This window comes from Maylandia zebra, linkage group LG6 (assembly GCF_041146795.1).
Source record: "Maylandia zebra isolate NMK-2024a linkage group LG6, Mzebra_GT3a, whole genome shotgun sequence".
NCBI lineage: Eukaryota > Metazoa > Chordata > Actinopteri > Cichliformes > Cichlidae > Maylandia > Maylandia zebra.
In genome coordinates, this window is record NC_135172.1 from 12189721 (window position 1) to 12216030 (window position 26310).

General features: G+C 42.1%; 1 long non-coding RNA gene and 2 other non-coding genes across 3 annotated transcripts; all 3 read right to left on the minus strand.

Moving 5' to 3' along the window:
* Positions 1–7963: 7963 nt before the first annotated feature.
* On the minus strand, positions 7964–17366 carry LOC143418926 (uncharacterized). Its single transcript, XR_013098876.1, has 4 exons — positions 17266–17366; positions 15847–15951; positions 9198–9794; positions 7964–8846 (listed from the first exon to the last, which is right to left on the minus strand). It is a non-coding gene; the product is annotated as an uncharacterized LOC143418926 (long non-coding RNA).
* Positions 17367–23882: 6516 nt separating this feature from the next.
* On the minus strand, positions 23883–23964 carry trnas-cga (transfer RNA serine (anticodon CGA)). Its single transcript has one exon. It is a non-coding gene; the product is annotated as a tRNA-Ser (tRNA).
* Positions 23965–24539: 575 nt separating this feature from the next.
* Positions 24540–24611, minus strand: trnag-ucc (transfer RNA glycine (anticodon UCC)). Its single transcript has one exon. It is a non-coding gene; the product is annotated as a tRNA-Gly (tRNA).
* Between the last annotated feature and the right edge of the window lie 1699 nt (positions 24612–26310).

The window sequence follows — 26310 nt, forward strand, 5'->3', positions numbered from 1 at the left end:
CAGATGTTTGACGTCAGGACGCTCTCGATGGTGCAGGAGTAGAAGTTCTTGAGCACAAGATGGCAACATAGTCACAGATCATGAAAAAATCAATGAAGTGTTCAGGGATTTTTACTCACAGCTTTACACCTCAGAGTCCCAAACTGACTGTAATGCAATTAATGAGTTTTTAGCTAAACTTAACATTCCTGAAATTCCAACAGAACTTAAAACAAGGCTGGATGAACCCATCTCCCAGTTAGAAGTTTCCTTGGCTATAGCTTCGATGCATTCTGGTAAGTGTCCAGGTCCGGATGGCTTTCCGTCAGAATTTTTCAAACACTTCTCTTCATTACTGTCCACGCAGCTTAGTGCAACCCTCACGGACTGCAAGGAACAAGGATCTCTTCCTCGATCATTCTATGAAGCCTGTATTACACTTATTAAAAAGAAAGGAAAAGATCCGTTGGAATGTGCCTCCTATAGACCCATTTCTCTACTGAACACAGACGCTAAAATATTAGCCAAGATACTTGCCCGTAGACTAGAAATAGTTCTTCCAAAAATTATTTCGAAAGACCAGACAGGCTTCATTAAAGGTCGTCATTCATATTTTAACATAAGGAGGCTATTTAACATAGTCTACTCCAGCTCTACAGACTCTGATGAATGTGTGGTCTCGCTTGACGCTGAAAAGGCCTTTGATCGAGTTGAGTTTGATTATCTCTTTGCAGTCCTTGATAGATTTGGCTTTGGAGCGAAATTTACTTCATGGATCAAATTACTCTATTCTCAACCATCTGCTACAATACGAACTAACCTCCAATTGTCAAAACCCTTCAAACTTCACAGAGGCACACGCCAGGGATGTCCTCTCAGCCCCCTGCTTTTTGATCTGGCCATAGAACCCCTTGCCATTGCGTTCCGCAGTTGCAAAGAGGTACACGGCATTTGGAGAAACAATACAGAACATAAGGTCTCGCTCTATGCAGATGATCTCCTGCTCTTTATTTCTAAGCCCTTAGCCTCACTACCATCTGCATTGAATCTGCTTAGTCAATTTGGTCAGATTTCAGGGTATAAACTGAACCTTAATAAAAGTGAGCTCTTCCCGCTAAGTAGCAAAGCCAGTATGTTAGACTTCACCTGCTTGCCCTTCAGAGTTGAAAGGACAAAAATTACATATTTGGGAATCACAGTGACAAAAAAACATAAAAACCTTTTCACAGAAAATGTGAGTGCATTGCTGAACCAAGTGAAGCGGTCCCTTACCCACTGGACACCACTCTCTATGTCTCTGGTAGGACGTATCAATTCAATTAAAATGACCATTCTACCCAAATTTCTATACCTTTTCCAGGCCATACCCATTTTCATTCCCAACACTTTTTTCAATAAGCTGGACTCTGTCATCTCATCTTATCTATGGCAGGGTAAACGCCCAAGGCTCAATAAGATGCATCTTCAAAAATCTAAAATTGAGGGTGGGTTTGCACTTCCCAACTTTCGTTTTTATTATTGGGCTGCTAACATACGATGTTTGGTGTTTTGGTATTTTTACCATAATCGGAGTGGTTGTCCTGACTATGGAATTGCATAGTGACAACAGTATATCCTTACTAGCTGCACTTTGTTCTCCACTCCCATCCTCTTCATTCAACTTCATTCCCAACCCTGTAGTGGTGCACTCATTAAAAATATGGGGCCAGTTTAGGAAATATTTTAAACTTTGTGACTTCTCCCTCCTCAGCCCCATTGCATCTAACCATTTCTTTAAACCTTCTACCCAGGACGGTGGGTTTGCGGAGTGGCACAGAAGTGGAATAACTTGCTTTAAGGACCTATTCATAGCCAACAAACTAGCATCATTTGAACAACTTGCTAATAAATATATTCTTCCACCATCACACTTTTTCAGATACTTGCAAGTCAGGCACTTTATTTGTTCCCAGATTTCAGGCTCAAGCCCTCCACCAGAGCCTACACTACTAGAAACTATTCTACAACTCAATCCAACCAATAGAGGGCTGATTTCCTTGCTTTACAATAAAATGTTAAATTTGACACATACCTCTTCATCCAAGCTCAAGACACTGTGGGAAGAAGACTTAAACATGACAACCTCTGATGAAACATGGGCCTCTATACTCAAACATGTCAACACTACATCACTATGTGCCCGCCATTGTTTAATCCAGTTCAAAGTGGTGCATAGAGCCCATTTCTCAAAATCCAGATTATCCCGTATCTACCCTGAAATCACTCCATACTGTGACAGATGCAAAACTGCTGAAGCCTCACTGGTCCACATGTACTGGTCTTGTCCCAATCTCACTCAGTTCTGGTCAGAGGTTTTTCGTACCCTGTCCAGAATTCTCAGTGTGACGCTGGCCCCCGGCCCCCTTCTTGCTCTGTTTGGCATCAGTGGGAATGAGGTGCTTCTACCGGCCTCTAAAAAACAGGCATTATCATTCTGTTCCCTGTTGGCCAGAAGGGCAATCCTACTGAGGTGGCGGGACGCTGCCCCTCCCACTCACAAACAGTGGTTATATGACCTCATGGCCTGTCTAAAACTGGAAAAGATAAGACACTCACTTCAGAACTCCACTGGGAAATTTCAAGACATGTGGGGACCCTTCCTTGATGCTTTTCAAAATCTATAAGAATTTTTCAGCGAACTCTCTTAAGTCAGGTGTGGAAATACAGTGTGCGGGTGCAGGCAGTGACCTGGGTGGTGTAAAATTATGATATTATTTTATGCCATGTTATACCCCTAATTAAAGACTGTGAATTATTATGTAGTTTTAGTTTGCATTATTCTCCTGAATTAGAAGAAGCTGATAACTATTGCATTAGTTAAACTGATTTGCATTACATTAAATTGCTGACTTGTTGTGAATGAATGATATTGTTTTATGATGCATTATATTGTTGAGTTATAAGAAATACTGTTCGCAGAAGGTTATTGTCTAATTTGTCTGAGTAGAAGAGAACAGAGTGTGCTGGAGTTTTCTGCCCCATTTCAGCAGGAGCAGATAAACAGGGAGCCAAGGTCGTAGCTCAGGCGCTGTGTGAGAGAGAGCATGTGAATGTTTAGGCTTTTTATGATAAGGTGGAGGCACCAGAGGCTATAAAAGTTTGAGCAATGCTCCACCATTTTGAGATTTTGAGGCTGTCTGCATCAGTGTCCATCTCCCACGTGTGTGATCATTAAATCATCGTTTGACTCAACCCGGCCGGACCAGTGTTGTTATTGTGGTTTTTGCTCTTGTCTCCATCCCCAATATTTTGAACCTTAACAGTGGGAATGAATGGGATTGTTTTGCAGGGATTATGTTACTTTGGGATATATTATACATTTGTTTATATTCTTTTTTTTTCTCTTTCTTTCCCTTTTTTCTTTTTCTTTTTTTTTCTTTTATTTCACAGCCGAAGATACATTTTTGGACTCATTTCACAGCTTAAATGTACTACTTAACCTTAATGTACAGACCACCTGGGTCTGGGTGCAGTTCCCCCCTCCAGGGGCAAGGGTACCTAGACCCGGTTCGTAGAGTACGCTTGGGGAGTGTGATCGTGTGTACAGCGTCTCTTTATGTCTGTCTCCACGTTGGTTGAGTGTGGAGTAAGTGCATATGAGAGCATGAGGGTGGGAATGGATGTTTGTGTCTATATGTCAGGTTGGGTATCAGACGCCACCTCTCTGGGGACATCTCAGGCCCTCCAAGGTTTGGAGGCCTATCTCCACCCACCACCACTTCCCCTGCCAGTGGCGGACTCCCACAGGTGTCAGTGCGTTGGTGGTTCTTTGTGTCTGGGGGTGGGCGTCCGGGTACACACCGGCTCACTCCTTGGCGGCCGCTTATCGGGGCCTGGAGCCTGGGGCTCGCTCGGGCCACTTCGGTGGGGTGCCCCCGGCCTCTCGGCCTGGGGCTCGGTCACTCAGGCACAGCTGGCTGCCGGCGGAGCTCACGGGCGCGTCACTGCAACTCCCCCTGGCTTCTGCTCCGTGGCTGCTGAGTGAGCCCTCATCTGGGACTCTCCTCAGCTCTTACTGGGACAGTGGCGCGGCTGCCCCTCTGTTGGTCTTCCTTGGTCTGTTGTGTTCTGGGGGCCTCTGGATGTCTGGAGTTTTGATCTCCTCCATACCTGCTTCATGCCCTGGTGGACGGGGCTGTGGCCCCCCCCACACCCTCTAGCAGATCATTACATGGAGAAACCTTTGGAATGCAAGCGCGCTGATCCACACAGGTATACACACAGGTGTACACACGGATATTCACAGACGCGGACTACAGCTTTCTTGGCTGCTGCCTCAAAGCACATTGTGCGCTGTCTATCTTGCGTGCTGCACAATATCGTTTATTATTTAGTATCTACTGCTAGCTAGTTTATTGTGATGGTGCCGTTTTTTTTATTATGTTGCTCTTTGTTGTTTGCTTTCTCTTCTGTTTTTTTTCTCCATACAGGTGACCCAGGTGTTTTTTTGTTTTTTTTTGTTTGTTTTTTTTCTTTCTTCCCCCCCTTCTCACCGTCTCTTCTCCCCTTTGGTTTTCTTTCTCTCCCTCTCTTTCTTTCATTCTTTCTCCCTGTCCTATCCCCCAGTCATGTCTGTCCCGTTTGTAGCAACTGTAAATAAAATAAATTCATAATTATAATAAAGGTCAATCAAATGGACCAATATCGCAAGGCCATGATGATCCACTTGGTAAAATAAATCCGCTTGGCATCTTTCTTGGCCTTAAGACAACAATTCTGATGGCTATAGATCCAAACGGGACACAAAAAAAAAAAAAAAAACCCTTAATGTACAGATCATCTGTAATCCTTCTCTTTTCTTTCTGTCTATATGTATAATATATATGTTGATGTTTATGTGTACAAAAGGAAACCTCTTAATAAAAAAGACATTGTTTAAAAAAAAAGTGGGATACTTAGACGCCGGTTAAGTGGAGCTTCCTGTTAAGCTGCGGGAAGCGCTTATAAATTAACATAAGACTTAGAAATCGGCCCGCTGTCCTGGACAGAGAACGGTCAATTGAACAGCAAGGTGGGCAAACCTGGGCTTAGAGGCTTTTAAATCTGTCGAAAAGGTAGGATGACCGATATCGGAGGCAGAGGAAGTGACGTTGAAAATGTTTGTTTTCTCTTTGATCTTTTAGTAGAATAAGCGGTTATAATGCACACTTTCTTACACATACTGAAAAAGTGCTCATGAAGAGATGATCTGTTGTGAAAGGTGACTTAGAGTGCAGTAAAAGGTCAATGCATGCACGCTTATGGTCACAGATATTACGTAGATTTATTTCTAGGGTAGAGGTGAAACATTTTGCTTTGTCTTTGCTTAGCAAGTAGTGATGCAGAAGGTGTTAAAGATATTCATGCCATGAATAAGTCGACAGGAAACATATGGAGAGTGAGACACCTACAGTGGGGCAAAAAAGTATTTAGTCAGCCACCGATTGTGCAAGTTCCCCCACCTAAAATGATGACAGAGGTCAGTAATTTGCACCAGAGGTACACTTCAACTGTGAGAGACAGAATGTGAAAAAAAAAATCCATGAATCCACATGGTAGGATTTGTAAAGAATTTATTCGTAAATCAGGGTGGAAAATAAGTATTTGGTCAATAACAAAAATACAACTCAATACTTTGTAACATAACCTTTGTTGACAATAACAGAGGTCAAACGTTTACTATAGGTCTTTACCAGGTTTGCACACACAGTAGCTTGTATTTTGGCCCATTCCTCCATGCAGATCTTCTCGAGAGCAGTGATGTTTTGGGGCTGTCGCCAAGCAACACGGACTTTCAACTCCCGCCACAGATTTTCTATGGGGTTGAGGTCTGGAGACTGGCTAGGCCACTCCAGGACTTTCAAATGCTTCTTACGGAGCCACTCCTTTGTTGCCCGGGCGGTGTGTTTTGGATCATTGTCATGTTGGAAGACCCAGCCTCGTTTCATCTTCAAAGTTCTCACTGATGGAAGGAGGTTTTGGCTCAAAATCTCACGATACATGGCCCCATTCATTCTGTCCTTAACACGGATCAGTCGTCCTGTCCCCTTGGCAGAAAAACAGCCCCATAGCATGATGTTTCCACCCCCATGCTTCACAGTAGGTATGGTGTTCTTTGGATGCAACTCAGTATTCTTCTTCCTCCAAACACGACGAGTGGAGTTTATACCAAAAAGTTCTACTTTGGTTTCATCTGACCACATGACATTCTCCCAATCCTCTGCTGTATCATCCATGTGCTCTCTGGCAAACTTCAGACGGGCCTGGACATGCACTGGCTTCAGCAGCGGAACACGTCTGGCACTGCGGGATTTGATTCCCTGCCGTTGTAGTGTGTTACTGATGGTGACCTTTGTTACTTTGGTCCCAGCTCTCTGCAGGTCATTCACCAGGTCCCCCCGTGTGGTTCTGGGATCTTTGCTCACCGTTCTCATGATCATTTTGACCCCACGGGATGAGATCTTGCGTGGAGCCCCAGATCGAGGGAGATTATCAGTGGTCTTGTATGTCTTCCATTTTCTGATGATTGCTCCCACAGTTGATTTTTTCACACCAAGCTGCTTGCCTATTGTAGATTCACTCTTCCCAGTCTGGTGCAGGTCTACAATACTTTTCCTGGTGTCCTTCGAAAGCTCTTTGGTCTTGGCCATGGCGGAGTTTGGAGTCTGACTGTTTGAGGCTGTGGACAGGTGTCTTTTATACAGATGATGAGTTCAAACAGGTGCCATTCATACAGGTAACGAGTGGGGGACAGAAAAGCTTCTTACAGAAGACGTTACAGGTCTGTGAGAGCCAGAGATTTTCCATGTTTGAGGTGACCAAATACTTATTTTCCACCCTGATTTACGAATAAATTCTTTACAAATCCTACCATGTGGATTCATGGATTTTTTTTTCACATTCTGTCTCTCACAGTTGAAGTGTACCTCTGGTGCAAATTACTGACCTCTGTCATCATTTTAGGTGGGGGAACTTGCACAATCGGTGGCTGACTAAATACTTTTTTGCCCCACTGTATATAGGGCAAAATGTGGTTGAGCTTGTAACCGAATGTGTGCCTGCAAAAGTAACAGTGTTGTACAAGACGTGCTCGAGATGATCAGATAAGAGAAGAAGAGAGCGAGCAACAGGAAACAGCTGGAGGGAAGACGGTGAAAGCGGCTCTTTAAGTGTGTTAAAGGTTGTCAAAAATATCGCTTACACAAATAAATAAAATTGAAGATTAAATACATAAAGGATAGAACCCAGAACATGATAAGTTGAACCAACTTTGAATAATTAAGAGAACAATTGATGAATACATTAGATTACTGAGGCGTAGCAGGGGGAGGAGTTTTTTTTTATACTTTACAGCAGTGGTCCCCAACCTTTTTTGCGCCACGGAACAATATTTTCACGGACCGGCCTTTAAGGTGTTGCGGATAAATTCAACAAAATAAAACTAGTACCGATACCGAAAAAAAGAAGATTTATTCATAACACACGTGAAAAGACCCAGGAAAACCGAGTTAACGATAAAAACACTAACAAAATAACACTGAAAACCGATAAAAACCCTGAAAACCATACATTTCACACCTGAGCCTCAACTCTCGCGGCCCGGTACCAAATGACTCACGGACCGGTACCGGTCATGTTAAAAGAATGTTGGAAATTTGATCAGAATACGGTGAAAATGAGAGAAACAGACATTTTTCTCAGATCATTGTGTTAAATCGTCAAAATCCCCGTGTTCTCTTTAAGACTATCAGCTCTACTCTAAACAACCCTGAAAGCCTCTGCTGACACATGTCATCAGTTCCTTTCTTTCTTTGTAAACAAGGTCGAGTCTGTCAGGTCAGCAATAGAACTTCCTACAGATGACCCATCAGTGTTTATTCCATGACTGTAAACATGTTTCCATTCGTCACTTCAGTCTTTACTCTGAAATACAGGAAATGACATCATGGCTCAAAATCTTTGTCGTTCAAACAATTCTTTATTTAACATTTTTTTAACTTTATTTAACAAAATACATTCAATAAAAACTTCAACTGAAACTGATTTTTAATCCAACCACTGAAAAAAAAGGTAACGACTGAACACAAACAGAAGAACAATTTATAAAGATTAACATTGAACTATAGGAACAGTTTGATTCATAGCCTCATTAGAACTTTAACTTAAACTTAAGGAGAGCCGACCTGAGCTCTGTGGAGCCTGATCTCCAGGGTTTTAAGTTGGACTCTGAAACCAGAAGAGGATGTTTCTCTCTCTTCAGATTCGCTGTCGTCCTGTGATGGGAACGGTTTCAGCCCTGCGTGATCGCGCTGATGTTTGCACAGAGCAGATGATGAAGTGAATGTTTTGGCACAGTGGTAACAGTGAAACAGTTTATTAGTAACGTGGGATCGTTTGTGTGCAGAGTATGAACTGAGATTATTGAAGCTCTTGTCACACTGCTCACAGCTGTAGTTTCCTTCCATGTGTGTACGTTCATGCTCGTTACGATGACCTGACTGTGAGAAGCTTTTGTCACAGTGTCTGCACTTGTATGGTTTCGCTCCTGTGTGGACTCGTTTGTGTGTTTTAAGCTGACTTGCAGTGGTGAAGGATGACCCACACTGATCACAGAGGTGCTTTTTGACCCCACTGTGAAAGAGTTCATGTTGTTTTAACTCAGCTGATGTGGGGAAGCTTCTCCCACATTCTTTGCAGTATTTCAGTTTGTCTCCAGTGTGTTTACGTTGATGTATTTTTAGGCCGGCTTGCTGACTGAAAGTTTTTCCACAGATGTCACAACGAAAGTCTTTCCCACCACCACAGCGATGACAGGGTTGAGAAGTGGATCCATCTGTGTCGCTCTGCTTCTAAACAAAGACACAAAGACCGTGTAAGTCAGTCCTTCAACACTTTTATCCTGAAAGTCGCCTGAAATAAAGAGCATCTCTGCAGACGTCCAATTACATTTTACTGTTTCAATTAACACACTCAGTTTACTGGGCTACAATAACTACAATACTACCACCATAATACTACAGCAATACTTATTTAATATTACAGTAACATCTGACTTACACTTAAATGAAATGAAAACCTGAATAATGGCTCAGAGCTACTCTTCGGTGGTGCAGAACTGCTAACATGCTAACACAATTTAATGAGCAGACTTGTTCCAAACAGTCAGACTGAACTTACAAGATAAAAATAAAAATACAAACCTCACAGTAACTGCACTTGTAGAGTCTCTTTCTGGTGTGGATCTGTTGGTGTTGTCTCAGGTACTGTGGAGTTTTAAAAGTCTTCTCACACAGGTCACATTGATAAGGTCTCTCCTCAGTGTGGGTAAACATGTGGCGTTGTAACTCTGTGTCTGTTGTAAAGTATTTGCCACACTGATCACACCATTACACATCTTCTCCGGTGTGAATGCGTAGGTGTATATTTCGGTACCCTAGCTGGCTGAACGTTTTTCCACAGATGTCACAGCTGTATGCCTTAACTCCAGAGTGGGTAACTAGATGTCTCTGTAAGTGGCTACTGTGAATAAAAGCTCTGCCACACTGATCACAGCTGTAAGCTTTAACTCCACTGTGGACGACTTGGTGTGTTTTCAGGGAATTCTTCCAGGAAAACGACTTTCCACACAAGTCACAGCTGAACGGTCTCTCTCCAGTGTGGATGAGCTGATGTTGTTTTAGTTTAAACTTCCAGGTAAAATCCTTCCCACACTCGTCACAGGTGTTTTTTTTCTCTCTCTTTCTTCTGTGAGGTTTGTCGGCCTCCTGAGAGCGCTGACTTCTCGGTCCATGTTGGTCCTGCAGTGACAGAGATACAAACAGAGGCAGTGAGTGAAATGCAGTCATTAAACAAACTGAAGCTTCAAACTCCCTCCATTAACACTAGTTTTAAACCTGAAGGTGGAGTGTGGCACCAAACACCTTAAAGGTCTCTTATCCCCACCTACTGGTAGTAGTAACACATTACATCCAACCTGCTGTTAAAGATAATTAATCATTGTTCAAACACTCTAAAATCATGCCCATCCCTCCTGCCTGTGCACAAATATTAATGCTAACACACTCAGAATAGTAATAAATGTTTACCAGGTCTGTACTTTTTTATATTTCCTGTTTGTTTCCTATTATATATTTCTATAATTGTATAATTTATTCGATAATAATAAATCATATGTAACAGTTACTAGCTTGGTTCAGTGAAGGATGATGTCAGAGTCTGACTGTAACCTGACGTTTTTTTTTACTTTTACTCGCTACATTAAAAAAAAAAAAAAATCTGTATTTTCTACTCCTTACATTTTCAACACAGGCTTGTTACTTTTGGTTTAAGTCATTTGAGGGGAGTTATTTCATCACTGCGGGCTTCAAAGATCAAATTGATTTGAGCCTAAACAGTAACACATGAAATCCAATCCTGCATCATACACCAGGCTGTGTGGTAAAGTCCTATAAATGGAGCATGTAACGATCACTGTAACACAAACCGTAAATTTTATCTGAGTTTAAAGGTTTAAATCACCATCAATTTCATCCTTCTATGATTCAGAGTTTGGCGACATCCTTATCATACAGAGTTCCGTTGGCTGAGTTGGGAAAAAGTTCTCAATAGAGTTTTTGAGCTCAGCAAGGAAATCTGTCAGTTCATGGTGTGAGATTATTATATTATCTTATGCCACGTTATACCCCTAATTAAAGATAGTGAAATTATTATGTAGTTTTAGTTTGCATTATTCTCCTGACTTTGAAGAAGGTGACAACTATTACAGTTATTAAACTGATTTGTATTACATTAGACTGCTGATTTATTGTGAATGAGTGATATTGTTTTATGATGCATTATACTGCTGAGGTATAAGAAATACTGTTTTCAGAGAGTCATGGCCTTATTTGTCTGATTAGAAGAGAACAGAGCATACCAGAGAGGTTTTCTGCCCCATCTCATCAGGAGGAGATAAAACAGGGAGCCAAGGCCGTCACTTAGGCGCCGTAAGAGAGAAAGAATGTGAATGTTTAGGTTTTATGACTAGGTGGAGGGGGGCTGAAGCTATAAGAATGTGAGAAACACTCAGACGCTTCGAGATCAGGCGGACACCCTCCCGCGCTCATCTCCCCTCCGGATGGTTTATGCTCAAAAGTGTTGAATTGTATGGAATAAAAGATTGTTGATTGAGCATTTATACACCGAGTATTGTCCTTCCTTCAGCCCAAAGATCAAAAGAATTGGGAGATTTAACAATGGACATGGCATGTATGATGCAGTGAAGGTATTTCAAGTGAAGCTGTCACAAATGCACCAGTGCAACCTGTCTCACTTTCCCTGTTGCCAAGTAATGTTGAACCAAGTCGGCGCACTTTGCTGATAAACTGAGCGCACTGAGTTCGCGGCGCTTTGGTGACTGTGAAGCACAAAAAGAGAATTTCAAGCTTCTTTTTTACGTGGAAACTGCACCTGTGCAGATTCAGATGGAGCTGCAGTGTAATGGTACACTCAAGGCAAAGTACGACACTGAATGGCCTGCACAGTTTATTAGTTCCATTCCTGCAGCAATGCCCCAGCTCCGTCTACATGCAGCTCCAACCTTGTGTATGTTTTCATTTATTTTTTCTGGGGTTTTTGCAGCATGTTCATATTTCTAACTTGCATAATTTTGACAGGATATATTTTTATGAAGATCAAAACATTTAAAGTTAAAGTTGATTTTTTAAGTTTATTTATTCTGGAATAAAATTCCTGTCTGTTTTTATTCATATTTCTGTTTAAAAAACATGGTTTTAGTGTGTTCAATAAATGTTTATCTTGTTTGGCCCGCGACCTAAAGTGTGCCTTGAGTTTTGCTCCCTGTGCAGTTGAGTTTGACACCCCTGGTGTAGAGGATGGAAATCAGCCAGGACAACTCATGAAACATCTGCAGACATCTGGTTGAATTCAGTTGTGTACATCCACAGAGAGCAGCAGGTCAGCTGATCACAGCCTGTACATTAAGAACATCGACTGGAGCTCTCAATAGAAATGATTGTGAGCTGTGACTCTTTTCCCCACACTGAGCCACTACAGCTGATTTTAGGGTTGAATCCTGCTGAATCCCACTTTAACCTCTTCCCTGCCCATTTTCCTCTTTAGAGGCAAAGTCACCCTCTACAATGTAGGCATTGTATTATTACATGAATATTACATTACATTAATATAGCACAAGGTTCAGTTAGTTTTGCATAAAATATATATCAGTACTTCATCTTTTACCCCTTTAAGACCTACCATAGAACCAAGAGCTTATGTTTATATTTTTACTAGAGATGGCACGATACCACTTTTTTATGTCCGATACCATAAATTTGGATATCTGCCGATACCGATATGAATCCGTATTTTTTAATCAACAGAACTGTTTTTTTTTTAATATCTTGCTGTTTTTGTATAAGTTCATACTCAAGTTAAAAAACAAAACACTAAAGCTATTCTGTTATACCTGTATGCAAAAAATACACAGCACCCAAATATTTCATAGTTCAGTAATAGTGATCAATCTAATACACTTAATCCTACTCCATCCTCCCTATTCTGGTATTTTAAGGAGTAAGTAACCTAAATAATAGGGCTCTAAAACTCCCAGCAAAAAAAAAAAATAGATAGGGAATCACCCACCCTCCACTTCATGATGCTTAATCAACATAATCAACTTTAATTTGATGCAGTGTGAAAAAAGATTCACAGAAATCAATTATTTTTCAAGAATAATTAAATAGATTCAACATCTTTCTTCAACAGAATTGCAGACTGCACAGATGGTACCTTCCCAAAGGAAAAAGTAGTAAAGCTTACTAGGGTATATTAGGCTTAGTTACTATATACAGTCATGGACTTCTATACATTTTACATCAGATTAAAACTTTGGGTGTAAGATTCAGATAATTATTTATTAAAATCTAGACATTTTAAATGAGAATAAGAAAGAAAAGGATGTCTTTGTGCCCCCTTTTCCCTGTTAATGCCCTATCGGCCACCCTGGCTAAACTTTGCTAGATCCGCCCCTGCACAGTTACCAGCCGTCAGCTAGAAAAGGATCCTGGTGTAGAAAGTAATATTAAATAAATTCTAACAACAGCTTATCAAGGTTAAACGTGCTGCTGTTGTTCAGCTGCTGGTTTCCTCTTTCTGGCGCGAAGTGGGCAATAAACAAACAAGAGAGACGGACTCGCGACAGAAAAGCCGATCAGCTGATCATGATTTCATGACTGAAGTAGCAGCAGGAGAGGGAGGGGGAGAGAAGAGGCAGTCGCTCCATATATGTTCCATCGCAGGAATGCTTTACAAACATTCAGAGACGAACTTACACACTTGCTTTACTTCTCTCTGGGATAACTTCCTCGGAGATGAAATGCCGGATTGGTAGCGAGGCTACAAATACACACAGCCGCTCTATCACATGAGCACACTGCTCTGACGTGCTACGGTTATGAGCCGAGTTATGCCATGTCGCAAGTTTTGTGAGGTGCTTTTTTGAAATTTAATGGATCGGATTACATTTTTTATTTCTCTCCGATATCAGATCCAGTAATTTACGTCAGTATCGAACCGATACGATACGTGATATCGGATCGGTCCATCTCTAATTTTTACATGCCCTTAATGCAGGGCTCTAGAGTGCGACCAATTTGGTCGCAAATGCGACCAAATTTTTCAGTGGTGCGACTAAAAAATATATTTGCTTGCACCTGTGCGACCAAATGTTCGGGTAGCAAAAAAAAAAAAAAAAAAAAATCTGCAACCTTCCCTGTGGTCAACAACAGACACACATTATGCCCCTATCGTGGACTAAACCAATCAGAGATAGTAAGGGGCGGGACCTCTCTGATTGGCCGTGGTCCAGTTGAAAGTGCAGGTGGAAGTGGGAGGTGAGTAGCTTGAATAAAGCGATATCAATTCATTAAATCCTGAATCGACTTTTAAATATAACTGTGTTTTGCCAGAAACGCCAGATTCTCAGATTAAAGCTCACAAAACCATTTCAACAACAACCAAACAGCAAATGAGAGCAGGTACACGGACTCCACACAAAGACGTAAACACAGAGCCAACGCATCAGAATCAGCTTTGTCTTTCTCGGCTTTCTCAGCTTAGCGATCCTGATGCGTCCGGTCCACGCTGTGATTACGTCTTTTTGCGCTGATTCTGAGCTGCAGGTTTTGTCTCTCTCCAACCAAAATTCACCGAGCCAGCAGCAAAAGAAGCAGCAAACTGCGCTTCACATTTGATCAATGTCGTAATGAATTTTGCTGTTTTGCTTCCACGACTATTAAAATCACACTTCATGCACAGCTAGCTCTCTCTCTCTCTCTCTGTACTTCAAGAACAGTTTCCCGTCTCCAATCTCTGTTTTCTGTATTATTCATTCGCTTATTACCCACCAGTCTACCGCTGTTTACGGCGCTGTGGCTGCTGTCTTTTTCTATTCTTTTTTTCACTTAAATGACATCGGGCAAGCAAGCCTATTTTTTCTGTTGTTCAATACTGAAGAAATTTAAACTTTATATGCAGAACATTGTAGAATATTTTGAAGGTTATCTGCTATAAAAAGCCAGACAAGGAAAATCTCCTTCATGTTTTTCTGTGTTTTATTCTCAGTTACTTTCACACAAAGGCATCTGCTGTGATGTTCACAATTCTGAAGAAGTCAGTACTGATAAATGATCAGAATTATAATATTTCTGACTGTCTGAGGCTAATTTGAATCGAATCGGGACTTTGAAAACCGGAATCGAATGGATTATAGAAATCAGTGATGATACCCAGCCCTAGTGAGCAGCCTAGGCACGACAGAAGTGGATGTAGCTGTAATAGGAAAAGAACTATTGCTAACTTTTCTGTTAAGTTAAGGCCTGATCCTTCTGAAATTCATAGCCAGTGCTCTGACACGGTGTCATCAATCTTTGAATGCTGAAAAAGCACAGTGTATCCAGAAAAACACATTATATTATATAAATTATTATAAAATTTGTGTGCGCCTAACTTTTGTGCTGGTACACCTAACTTTTTAAAGTTAGGCGTACCGGCAAAAAGTTAGTCTAGAGCCCTGCCTTAATGCCATTTTGGGGAGCATTTCAAGTTGCTATACATCAATATGACCATTATATCCCAAATGTTAATAATATCTATGCATTAAGTCCATAGTAACTACATAAAGTGCAAAAAAACTGCAATAAAATACAAAAAAATTTAAATTGTTTTTGTTTTGTTTTTTACACATATTTGTAGTTAGAAAATTGTATCCCTCAAAACTGTAAATTTAAAAAAGTTGCACATTGTTTCCAACCACAGGAAATTTGTTTTTGAGCATTTTTGAGGAAAAACAAAAATAAATATTATAATGCAAATTTGCAAACAAACAGCATGTGCATCAAAATAAACTATTACCAACAGTGCAGTTTGAGTTCTAAGCATCCCAGAAACAATACAGAAAAGAATAAAGTCAAACATGACTTTTAAAAACACCAGTATAGGTGTCGCTGAAGGCAGGTTTTGGCAGGTAAAGTTGGACATGTGATAGTTCGCGCTGGCATCTATTCCAACATAGGAAGTGCTATGAACAGCAAAGCGTGTTTCTGGTATATTATGTTTTTTTGCTGCAAGTGCTTTTTATGCAATTTCTGCAAATACATATGTGGAAGGAAACGTGACCTAGGGCAAGCTGATGGCATAAGATGTAAGTACAACTATTCCTAAATAAAATAATTGTGTTAGCTTAAGTGCAGTTCTACCGGGATTTTAAAATTGTTACGCAAAACGGAGCATTCCTGCTCCAATAGGCCTTAAAGGGTTAATGGAGTATTTCTTAACACTAGTATCTGTCACCTTCTTTGTCGAACTCATTGTTTTCTCTGCAGTGGCTGAGCTGAGTCCAAGTAGCGTAAATGTTCCCCTGCTGCTCCGTCAGACTCTTCTCCTCCTGCTGATCAGCTGGGACACAAAACAGAACTTTGTTAGGCTCCACACTGCACTGAAGAGTCAAAGTGTCTCATATGTTCATCTGAGAGCACAAACAACAAATTTTAGCTTCCCTGGGTGAGCAACTTGTTTAAAACATACACAAAAGGTTTGAGCACCGATACCAAATTCAGCAGTATGGCACACCAGTACCAGGAGAGCAATTCCTCTTTAAAAAAAGCCCTGGCAAAGAACAAAAACAGAACAATCGATGGACCTGCATAAACGAGTACAGTGTTTCCCAACCACTGTGCCGCGGCATATATACGTGTGCCGTGAGAACTGATCAGGTGTGCCGTGGAAGATTATCCTATCTGAGTGGGTGTAGAAATCTGAGCCATGATCTGAGTAACCCTCATCACTCAGTCACACTCCGATTCTCTACTTATATCAAGTCCATTGCACTACTTTCAAGCATTCTGCAACCTGTCCTCTAATTTATTCTTACTGTCTTACTATTTATATTGTTTTCCATGCACGGTTGGTGTGGAGCACCCACAATTTAGTTGAATATGTACAAAGACAATAAAAGACTATTCTATTCTATTTTAAAAACTCTGCAGTACTTTTAAAACACAGATCCCCTCTTGGGGTTCGAGGCTGTATTTGTTTTAAAAATGAATCTCTGGTATCTCTGGCCTATCATTATTATTTTGCTAACAGTTAATCAGGCTCATTTACTGAATACTGATCAGAATTTATCAAATTATCTTTGAAATGATTCTAACAACAGGCCTCTCAGAGTGAGGCCAGTTTTTACAATCACATGCCCTGTGGGCTGACACAACTTTGCTGATAAGACAAAGGCAGCTGTGTTTTAGTCTGGAATACATTTATTTTTTACCTTTCTTTTAAATTGATTTCATTATAGCACTTTTACCGCCAACATATTTGGATTTTTTGGCGCTGGAAGTGACCTTATATTGATGATGGCTGGCGTTAGCTAGCTAGCTTGGATAGCATGCTGCATTCAAAAACTATGCAGGTGCCACACAGTGACAGAGATGCTAACTAGCGCTTAGTAACAGACTAATAAAATAATAGAAACTCTGATTACACTTAGCTAATTTAAAAGCTTTCTTCTAATAATAACACTGTTTTCTTCTCTGTGTTTCATTAGCATTTGTTAATATTTTCTTGTAAATTAGTTTATAGCAGCTTGACTTGATGTAGAGGCTTTTTCTTTCAACTGGTTCACAAATAACTGACAACAGAGACCGAGGAGAGCAACAGAAAACTTCACTCAGGAGCTAAATTCAAGATTGACTGAACTCAGATCAAAGTTACCTTAGTGCTTCACTTTAGATGAGGAAGAAAAATAAACTAAAACACAAACGCAATGAAGCGGGAACTTCGCGGCTTCTTCTTCTTTGGGGTTTTTCTTTGGCGGTTAGAGCTTTAAGGTGCATTACCGCCACCTGCTGGACTAGATGGTTCTTAAACTAAAACTAGACATTTAAAAGTATTTTAATAAACAATAAAAACAAAGACAAAATGTTTCAGTGTGTTATATTCATGAACATAAACATCAGATGGCTTCAGCTTACGCTTACCCCCATTTATTTAAGAGAATTTGCTCTCTGCAGGCAAGGATTTTTTGTTTAGAGGATCTTTGTAAGCCTGTATTTACTTTAAAAGAAGGGAAGCACTTCTTCATTCTACAGAAAAGGTGACACATTACAGATGAGTTCATAAAAAGTGTCTCTGTCACTCTTTCAAGGCTCTGTCACTTTTTCTTTTTGACTGGAACAGCATGGTAAAGTAGGCCTAGGCTGCCATCTTGTGGCAGTGTGTTGTTACTACAACATATGAAATTGTGTTTCTATTGGAAATATAATTCAGCACCACTGAGCCGCTCTCTCAGTTACAAACTGAACCTGTTTCTTAGACATATAAATCACTAAGTACAGTGAAGCTTTTGGTTTTGTAAAAGTGTTTCTTATTCTAAATGCATGTTGATTTTTATCAGGGTGAAGAGCAGTTAGCAGTGCATTCATGGACATCTTTAAACTATTAATTGAAGAATCTTTGGTGATGATGGCATGAACTAGAAGCGCAAGCTCCAGGTGAGACTGCACAGAACAACAAGTGTCCTTATTAAACTGCATCAACTGATGACTTCTCACAATTTTATTCCACTGTGTGTTTTTATCATTGAACGTTTCTGTCTTCAGGTTTCTCTCAGACCAAGATTGAATGTGATGACAAGGGTGATGAATGGTGTGACATGTGCTGCTGGCCCACAGAACCAGGTGAGTATGCTGTCCATGTGCTCTGCAACAATGAGGACATCCAACACTCTCAGTTAAGATTAGTTTTCATGATTGTTGCCTCAAGGCCTGAGATCATGGTGGTGGGCTTGTGATGGACACACATGGCTGAAACCTCTCCTGTAGAGGCTAAGCCCAGGCTTGAAACCACTGGGGTGTTCGTTGGCAGGGGTGACGCAATGTCACTGGTATGCATGAATTTATTAAACTTGATACAGTCCAATAACTCCAGCCTTACTCATCTTGTCCTTCAGATTCTTTATTTCTAGGATTTAACAGCAGCGCAGCGGTCACAAACTGTTTGCTTCCTCCCGATCAACAACACAGCTGCTGCTAATTACGTGTGTCTACCTTAAATATCTTCACAAACTCAAAATGTGACCTCTAGCACCAAACGCTTGCTGCAGTTCTTGGTGTCAGAGGTGACACACAAGGTATAGCACAGATGTCGTTATACTGCTCCAGCTGTGTATTGCTAGCTGTGGGGAGGCTTTTTATCTTGTTTACAGCATCTCTCCTGAGCAGGAAGCTCTGCCAGCCCAGCTCGGCTCTGAGCCAGACGTTATAGTATGAGTGGACCAAGATGATGGTGCTTCCCATCATACTCCACTCGCCAAATACACTCTCTGATGCACCACAGCACACCGCAACCTGGTGAGGTAACAAATCACTGACAGTGAGGCAGAGACAGTGCTGATGCATTACATGACAGTGTTGGTTTACAGTCAGAACTTAGCAAAGAGTTGCTGTACGTGTGTGTGACACATACCAGAAACTCCAGCAATCTGTAGGTCCCATTTACACAATATATGACTTCATCCATGTTCTCCACTGGAGCTTTATGAAACTCCTCCACCATGAAGAGAACAACAGGTCAACAGAGTGCCAAGCACCTGGCGGTAGAGTGTTTCAGAGTTATTATGGAATTAAAAAACAAGCAAATATACATGTTTAATTATTATTGGCCTGAACTGTTTGGGTAGAGCAAGTTTAAACTATTTAATTTAATGTTTTTGCACACTGCGATGCGGTTGTGTGTTACCTGGAGAGAGGTGAGGATTGAGGAGGAGATGATGATGAGAAGCCAGAAGTCCGTGTGGAAGAACTGGCAGATCATAAAAGCCATGTACGCTGGAAAGATCAGCAGGAAGGGACAGAGAGAAACTGCACGGAAGTGCTTCCACAAACTCCTACGGGACGGGCAGCAAAACCAGCGTATGAGAAAGCAGTCAGGTTGATAACAGGCTTTGCAAACACACATTCAGTCAGATTACATTTATTGATGTCAAAAAGACAAACTGCCTGTTTAAGAATGAAGAAAGAAGGACAGTACACCGTAGTATTACTTAACTTATGATGTTAGCATGAGTTGTACTGATGACCATAGATAATGAATTCTGTGATAATTAACTAACTGCCCATAGTTATTAATAGTTGTTTATGATCAGTAAAAAATAAAACAAACAGTGGGACACAGAGTTTTCTTAAAAATAAACACATGAAAAAAGTCTTTGGTATATTATCTTAATTGCCTCTACATGCTCCCAGGGCTAGGACTCAGCTATCTCCAGCATGGACTGCAGGATGGAAGCAACAACAATAAAGAGGATGATAGAGAGGAGGAAGGCTCTGTGGATGACCTGCAGCTCAATGAGGCCAGTTTGGACAGCAAGGATTAGCAAGGTGATCCCTTCAGTCATCCCCCTGCACAGAGAGGAAACAAATTAGAGCAACACACCACAATTATATGCCTTGGCTTTGCACTCAAGTTGGAGATCATATACACGTTTATCCAGACTTGACCTTTGGGTATACAATGTCAATTATTTTATCCTATTAGACAGTTGTGTGAAATGCAGACATCCTTAAAGAACAGTGTAGTAGCGGCCGGTAATAAACCAGTCCTCATAAAGGAACAGTGCTCTTTAATGAATTCAGCACAGACTTTACATCGTAGAGGTAACAGGGAGACACAACAAGTTATCAGTTAGCCATCTAACTATACTCTAACTCTAAAACTTTTCCAACTCCACTTTACTCTTATTTCACGACACCACCCTCTAGTGGTGCAATATGGTACGATCATTACAGGACAACATCTCCTCTCTCTTTATGAAAAGAGTTCACCAAATAGCGTAGTACAGAAATAAAGTAATTCACTGTTTAGCAAGTCACACATACACTTGTGAACTTAAATGTCGCAATAGTTATACCATCAGAATACTACAACTAGCAAAGTTTAATAAGCCTGAAACTATATTGCACTCCTACGTAAAATGAAAAGAAATTATTATTCCAGTTTTTCCATGACAATTTTTTCTTAGTGCATTGGTGGCAGAAAATCAGTTCTTTTTAAACTCAAGATAGAACAAGTAATAACATTTCTCTAATGTTCTTTTTCAAGCAACCTATTATGCTACAATATAGTCTTTGTGCCAGCGAGGCTTGTACTTGACGCGTGGCAGTCTTCTGGCAGTAGGTGAGCCAGTCTGAGTGTGGTGCAGCCTAGCAGCTCAGTAGGTAGAGTGGTGGCCCCATGATCGGAAGGTCGGGGGTTCGACTCCACTGAACGGCTACCCTGAGGTACCCCTGAGCAAGGTACCGTCCCTACACACTGCTCCCCAGGCGCTGCACTGGTGGCTGCCCACTGCTTCACTGGGTGAATGGGTTAAATGCAGAGGAATTATTTCCCTATGGGGACTAACAAGCTCACTTTACACTTTACTTACTTTTACACAGTGTCAGCGTTCTTTTCAGTCACTGGGCGACAGCGTGCTAGATGAGTGGCATTCCAACTCTTTCCATCACTCAGCAAGAAGGCATTCAAGCCTTTGGCTTTTGTTACTGTTACAGGAGGGGTAAATCTGGGATGTCCTTTGGGAACATGGTGGGGTTTCCTTATCCTCACACTCTCTCCTGGTAGAAAAGAAGGTTTCCGTGCGTGACGCCTACCATCAGTGTAACGTTGCATTTTCAACTGATATTTCTGAACTGAGTGACGTGCAACGTATCCAGTGGAGACACAGCAGGAGGCAAAGGGAGTACATCCAGTATAGTACGCATCTTCCTGCCACACAGGAGTTCTTAGGGAGAGGGAAGTAGAGGGAAGTAGTTGCATGCGGTGTTGCACAGTAAACTTGAAGCCAATCCAGCACAGTCGCCTTCCATGGTTTCGACTGCTGGATTGATGTCTGGATACAGGTGCGGAGGGCACGATGAAACCGTTCGATTGCTCCGTTTGCAGCTGGGTAGTAGACAGATGTTCTGCTGTGGGAGATGCCTCTATTCTGGAGGAATGAGGTGAACATTACAGAGGTGAACTGTGCACCATTGTCAGTTATGATAAGACAATGTTGGATAACACCTCCCACCCACTCCATGACATGTTGGTCAGTCACAGGAGCTCGTTCAGTGAGAGACTGAGATTACCGAAAAGCACCACTGAACGACACAGGAAATCATTCCTGCCTGTGGCCATCTCCCTGTACAACGCATCCACTTAACACACTGTTTGCTGCTACAACTACACATGTTTCTTTTCCAAATATTTATTTATAAGTGACGTATGTATGTATGTATATATATGTATATATTGTACTATTCTTAGTTAGCGTATTGTCTGTCTTGTCTTAATGTTGGTTTAAAATGGAGCACTGTAACAAAAAATAATTTCCCCCAGGGATCAATAAAGTATTCTGATTCTGATTCTGATTCTGATGTTCTCTGGGTTGCCATGACGACTAAAGACAGATGAGAGGAACTGAATGACATCATCAGTAGTAGCATAAGGTGAAAAGGCAAGCTCAGGCCATTTGGAGTAGTAGTCAGTCAATGTTATGACGTATCTACAAGCAGGTATTGCAGTATCAAAAGGCCCAACAATGTCAAGACCAAGTTTTTTCCACGGTCCATCAGGCAGTGGGACGGGTTGGAGAGGAGCAGGATTAGTATGTGCAGTTTTGTCATTGGACTGGCAAAGGAGGCATGAGGTTATGGCAGACTGAACTTGTGAGTCCATTTTTGGCCACCAGTAGAGATCTCTTAATCTTTGTTTTGTGCGCACAATGGTGACTTTCATGTGCCAGTGCAATCAGTTTAGGTCTCACTGAAAGTGGTGCAATGAGCCTTGAGCCTCTGAGAACATAATCACTTAGGGTTGAGAGTTCATTACGGATTTTGTAGTAAGGTGCAAGCGTGACATCAAGTGCTTTGATTGAGGCAGGCCAGCCACTTTGTATTTGTGAACGCAAAGCAACCAGTTCAGGGCAAGTTGAACAGGCAGAGTCAAAGCCCGCAACTGGAAGTGAGGACATGGCAGCAGAAACTTGGGCTACCATTTCATGATCTGAATCTGATGTGGAATGGGAAGAAACGGGCAGGGGCAGGCGAGAGAGACAGTCAGCTGTATAGTTCTGAGAACCTGGGCGGCAAATAACATCATAGTCAAAACACAGGAGGCGGGCAGACCAGCGGGCGATGCGCATGCCAACCCTATTAAACCCTTTGGTGCTCAGCAGCGTTGTCAGAGCTTGGTGGTCTGTCCGCAGAGTGAAACGTCGGCCCCACAAATACGTTCTCCATTTCTCTGCAGCCCACACACAAGCATAAGCTTCTTTTTCAACAGTTGAGTACTTTTGATCTGTTGCAGACAGTGTGCGGTAAGCAAACGCCACAGGTTTTTCTGTGCCATCAGGTTGCACTTGAGCAAATACAGCACCAAGCCCATAGTCACTTGCATCAGTAGAGATCACAACACGCAAGGCAGGGTCAAACAGTGCCAGTGCAGGACTATTCACCAGGAGTTTTTTTACTTCTTCAAAGCTCGCTTGTGCACCTGAAGTCCATGTGAAAGTGTTCTTGTCGTTAGCACAGCCACACATAGGGGCTACAACAGTTGCAAAGTTTGGCAAAACTTGGAGTACCATGACACCAAGCCCAGGAAGGATCTCAAACTGAGGGAACTGAGGAGGATTAAAGGGGCAGCACAGCAGCGTTTTGGAAAATAGTGTAAAGGCTTTTCAGGAAGCTTTTAGGACGCTGTGAAAATACTGAATTTGAATAGTGGAGGCTAGAAGTAGTGAATGTATCCTTCCTCTCTATCATTAGATGGAGAGAGTGTACAAAGGCCGGCATAGTGGGTCTGTGGCCACTCTTGCGCTTTTGCGTGTCCGTCAGCCAGCTGTGGAGAAGAGCAAAGTTTTTACATGCAAAGAGCTGAAGTGAAAAGCAGTGTTCCAAACAATGAAATGTGTCCACTCTTTGTGCTTTTCATGCAGTAATGTTTGATGTTTGAAGCTATTTCTGCTGTTGTCCCATTCCCGGTGAAATCCGCTGTCCCTCCAATCCCGATCCTCTTGCAAAGCAATCAGCATTTGTCAGACGCATCAGTCATTGGCGGTACTCAGACAGGATCCTGGATGACTACACGTCTGGGGTGCCTAAGAGAGCAATTGAAGGATGCCATGTTTACTGAATATGTGCCTAATTTTGTCAGGACATAGCTGGGTCCATTGCTTCTGCGTGCTCTATTTTCACAAGCAAAGGCCTGGCTCTTTCTCCTGGCACCTTCTCAGGTGATCTCCATGCCGTGGCTTCTTCTCAAATCAACGTCTGGACTGCCGCAAAACAGCTGACCGTTGTCGACAGGATTCGAACCTGTGCGGGGAGACCCCAATGGATTTCGAGTCCATCGCCTTGACCGCTCGGCCACAACAACCACATTTGGTTTTGGAGCTACATACTTGAAAGACATACGTCTTCCAAGTCCTACGCCACACGTCTTTCAAGTAGGATGTGCACAACAACGGCCACGCTGGATTGTAAATGCGGTAGCTGCATGACTTTGGTGAGAAAGCTTGTGGTTTTGCAGTTCCGTGAGATTGGTGCAGCACAGCTGCGGTTGAAGCTAGCTGGCTGACATTAGCTTGCTTGTTTGCATGAACAGTAACACACACAGCTGATGATTTTGCCACCGCAAAGAGCTGATCAGTACATGGTTAGTAAAATGTTATCTTCATTCCAAACATTCAGCACAATATTTAAAGTGGGACTGGGTGTCTTTATGAAGAAGTAGCGTGTCCAATCCCAGTGTCATGTAAGAAGGTATAGGTATGAAGTGATGAGAACTCAAAGCCTGTGTGAACAGTGTCTTTCCACAGCAAACGGTAGCAGCGAGGCCGATGAAGAATGCACCTGGCCTGACATTGTAAGCCTTTGCAGAAAGAGCGGAGAACGTTTTTAGTGTAAAACAGTACGCAGCCCACATGCTTGAACAGCACTGCGAGAAGCAACTGCGATGGCCGGGAATCGAACCCGGGTCAACTGCTTGGAAGGCAGCTATGCTCGCCACTATACCACCATCGCTGTGAAAAACTGCAACATCACTGATTCATTGTCCGGCTTATGAAGCTTTCAGGACAATTAACAAGGTGGGCATTGGGATTACTCGCTTGTCAGGTTCTAAACTGGTCAAAAGGTGGATCACTAAAAAGACTAGTGCTCTCATGCAACTGCACATTTAATCTCATCAGCTAAGCTTCTTTGCTACTCAAGTGTGGCCTCTCACGCATTTAAACTCTTGTGTGATTTTTAGCACCTTGAGAGTCGCAATGGTCACGCGAGTTCTTCAGGTCACAGCAGACAAGGTGCGAATAGGTGTGAATCTGTCTTGGGACGAATCTGGGACGAGGACGTCTTTGGCTCCTCTCTCAAGTTATTGGACTTTGGCAAAAAGGTTTCACGCTTAATTAAAAAATGAGAGCAAGTGTCTGTGTCCCGAATACAAAGTGGGAGCTGGTTCCACAGAGAGGGGCCTGAAAAGTGATGGCTCTGCCTTCCATTGTACTTTTAAATCCCCTCGGAAGACAGCAGTCTGAGAGCAAAGCACTCTGTTGGGATGATATGGCACTGTGAGATCTTGTAGACAAAATTGGGGGTGATTATTCAAGACCTTGTGTGTGTGAGGGCAAGTATTTGGATTTTTATTTGGGATTTAATTGGGAGCCAATGAAGAGAGAAGTCCATATGGGGGAAATATACTCTCTCCTTCCAGTCCCTGACTGTGCTCTGGATGCAGCGTTTTGGAAAATAGTGTAAAGGCTTTTCGGGAAGCTTTTAGGACACTGTGAAAATACTCAATTTGAATAGTGGAGGCTAGAAGTAGTGAATGTATCCTTCCTCTCTATCATTAGATGGAGAGAGTGTACAAAGGCCGGCATAGTGTGTGTACCAGAGCAGGGCTGTGTGTAAAGCACAGCCAGGCAGCTGAACACTGTATTGTTCTCTATTTTGTCCTCTTTGAGCGGGAGACGAGCCACCACAGCTGGCAACACCTGTCAGTGAACACATTCAGGATGAAGATGGGCCACACGTCACGAAGCTGCCAAATGCCTTCATGCTCTATCTCAAAGAGCAGAGGCCAAAGGTCATTGCTGAACTCAACATCCCTGGAAGTGCAGCCGGAAATGCAGTGGTGGGACAGAGAGTAAGTGTGTAACTCTGCATACAGCCCTTCAGTTCCAGACAGAGGAAGCCTTTGTCGCAGACAGTGAGGAAGAACTGCTGTCAGTGCTGGAAGAGCTCGACCCCCTCCCCATCACTGCACAGTCTCAGCAGCCCTCACCCACCCCTGCCTCTCCTGTAGATGCCTCTCAAACTGCATCAGTTCAACCCCGAGTTGAATTATTTCAAGACCGAGATGAGCCCATCTGTTTTGCTGAAATCCAAGAAGACATGTGGTCAGTGCTTGACTACCTCCCCGTCTCTCAGCAGTCTAATGTGCTCTCCTCTCCTCATTCACACAACTACTCGACTCCTAAACAAAATCTCATCTGTCCTGCTGATTCCCCTCCATCCAAACTGGCGTCCTCCCCTGTTGCATTCACTGAATTGCCGTCAACAACCCCCATCTTTTGCCAACTAATGAAAAACAATAATTTCACTATAGACGATTGGACCGATTTCAATTGAATTAAACTGTTACTCCTGTTATTTCAACATCTGTCTTTGTGTAAATAAATGAAAAAACAAACAAAAGATGCTTCTGTCATAAGTTACAGCAGGA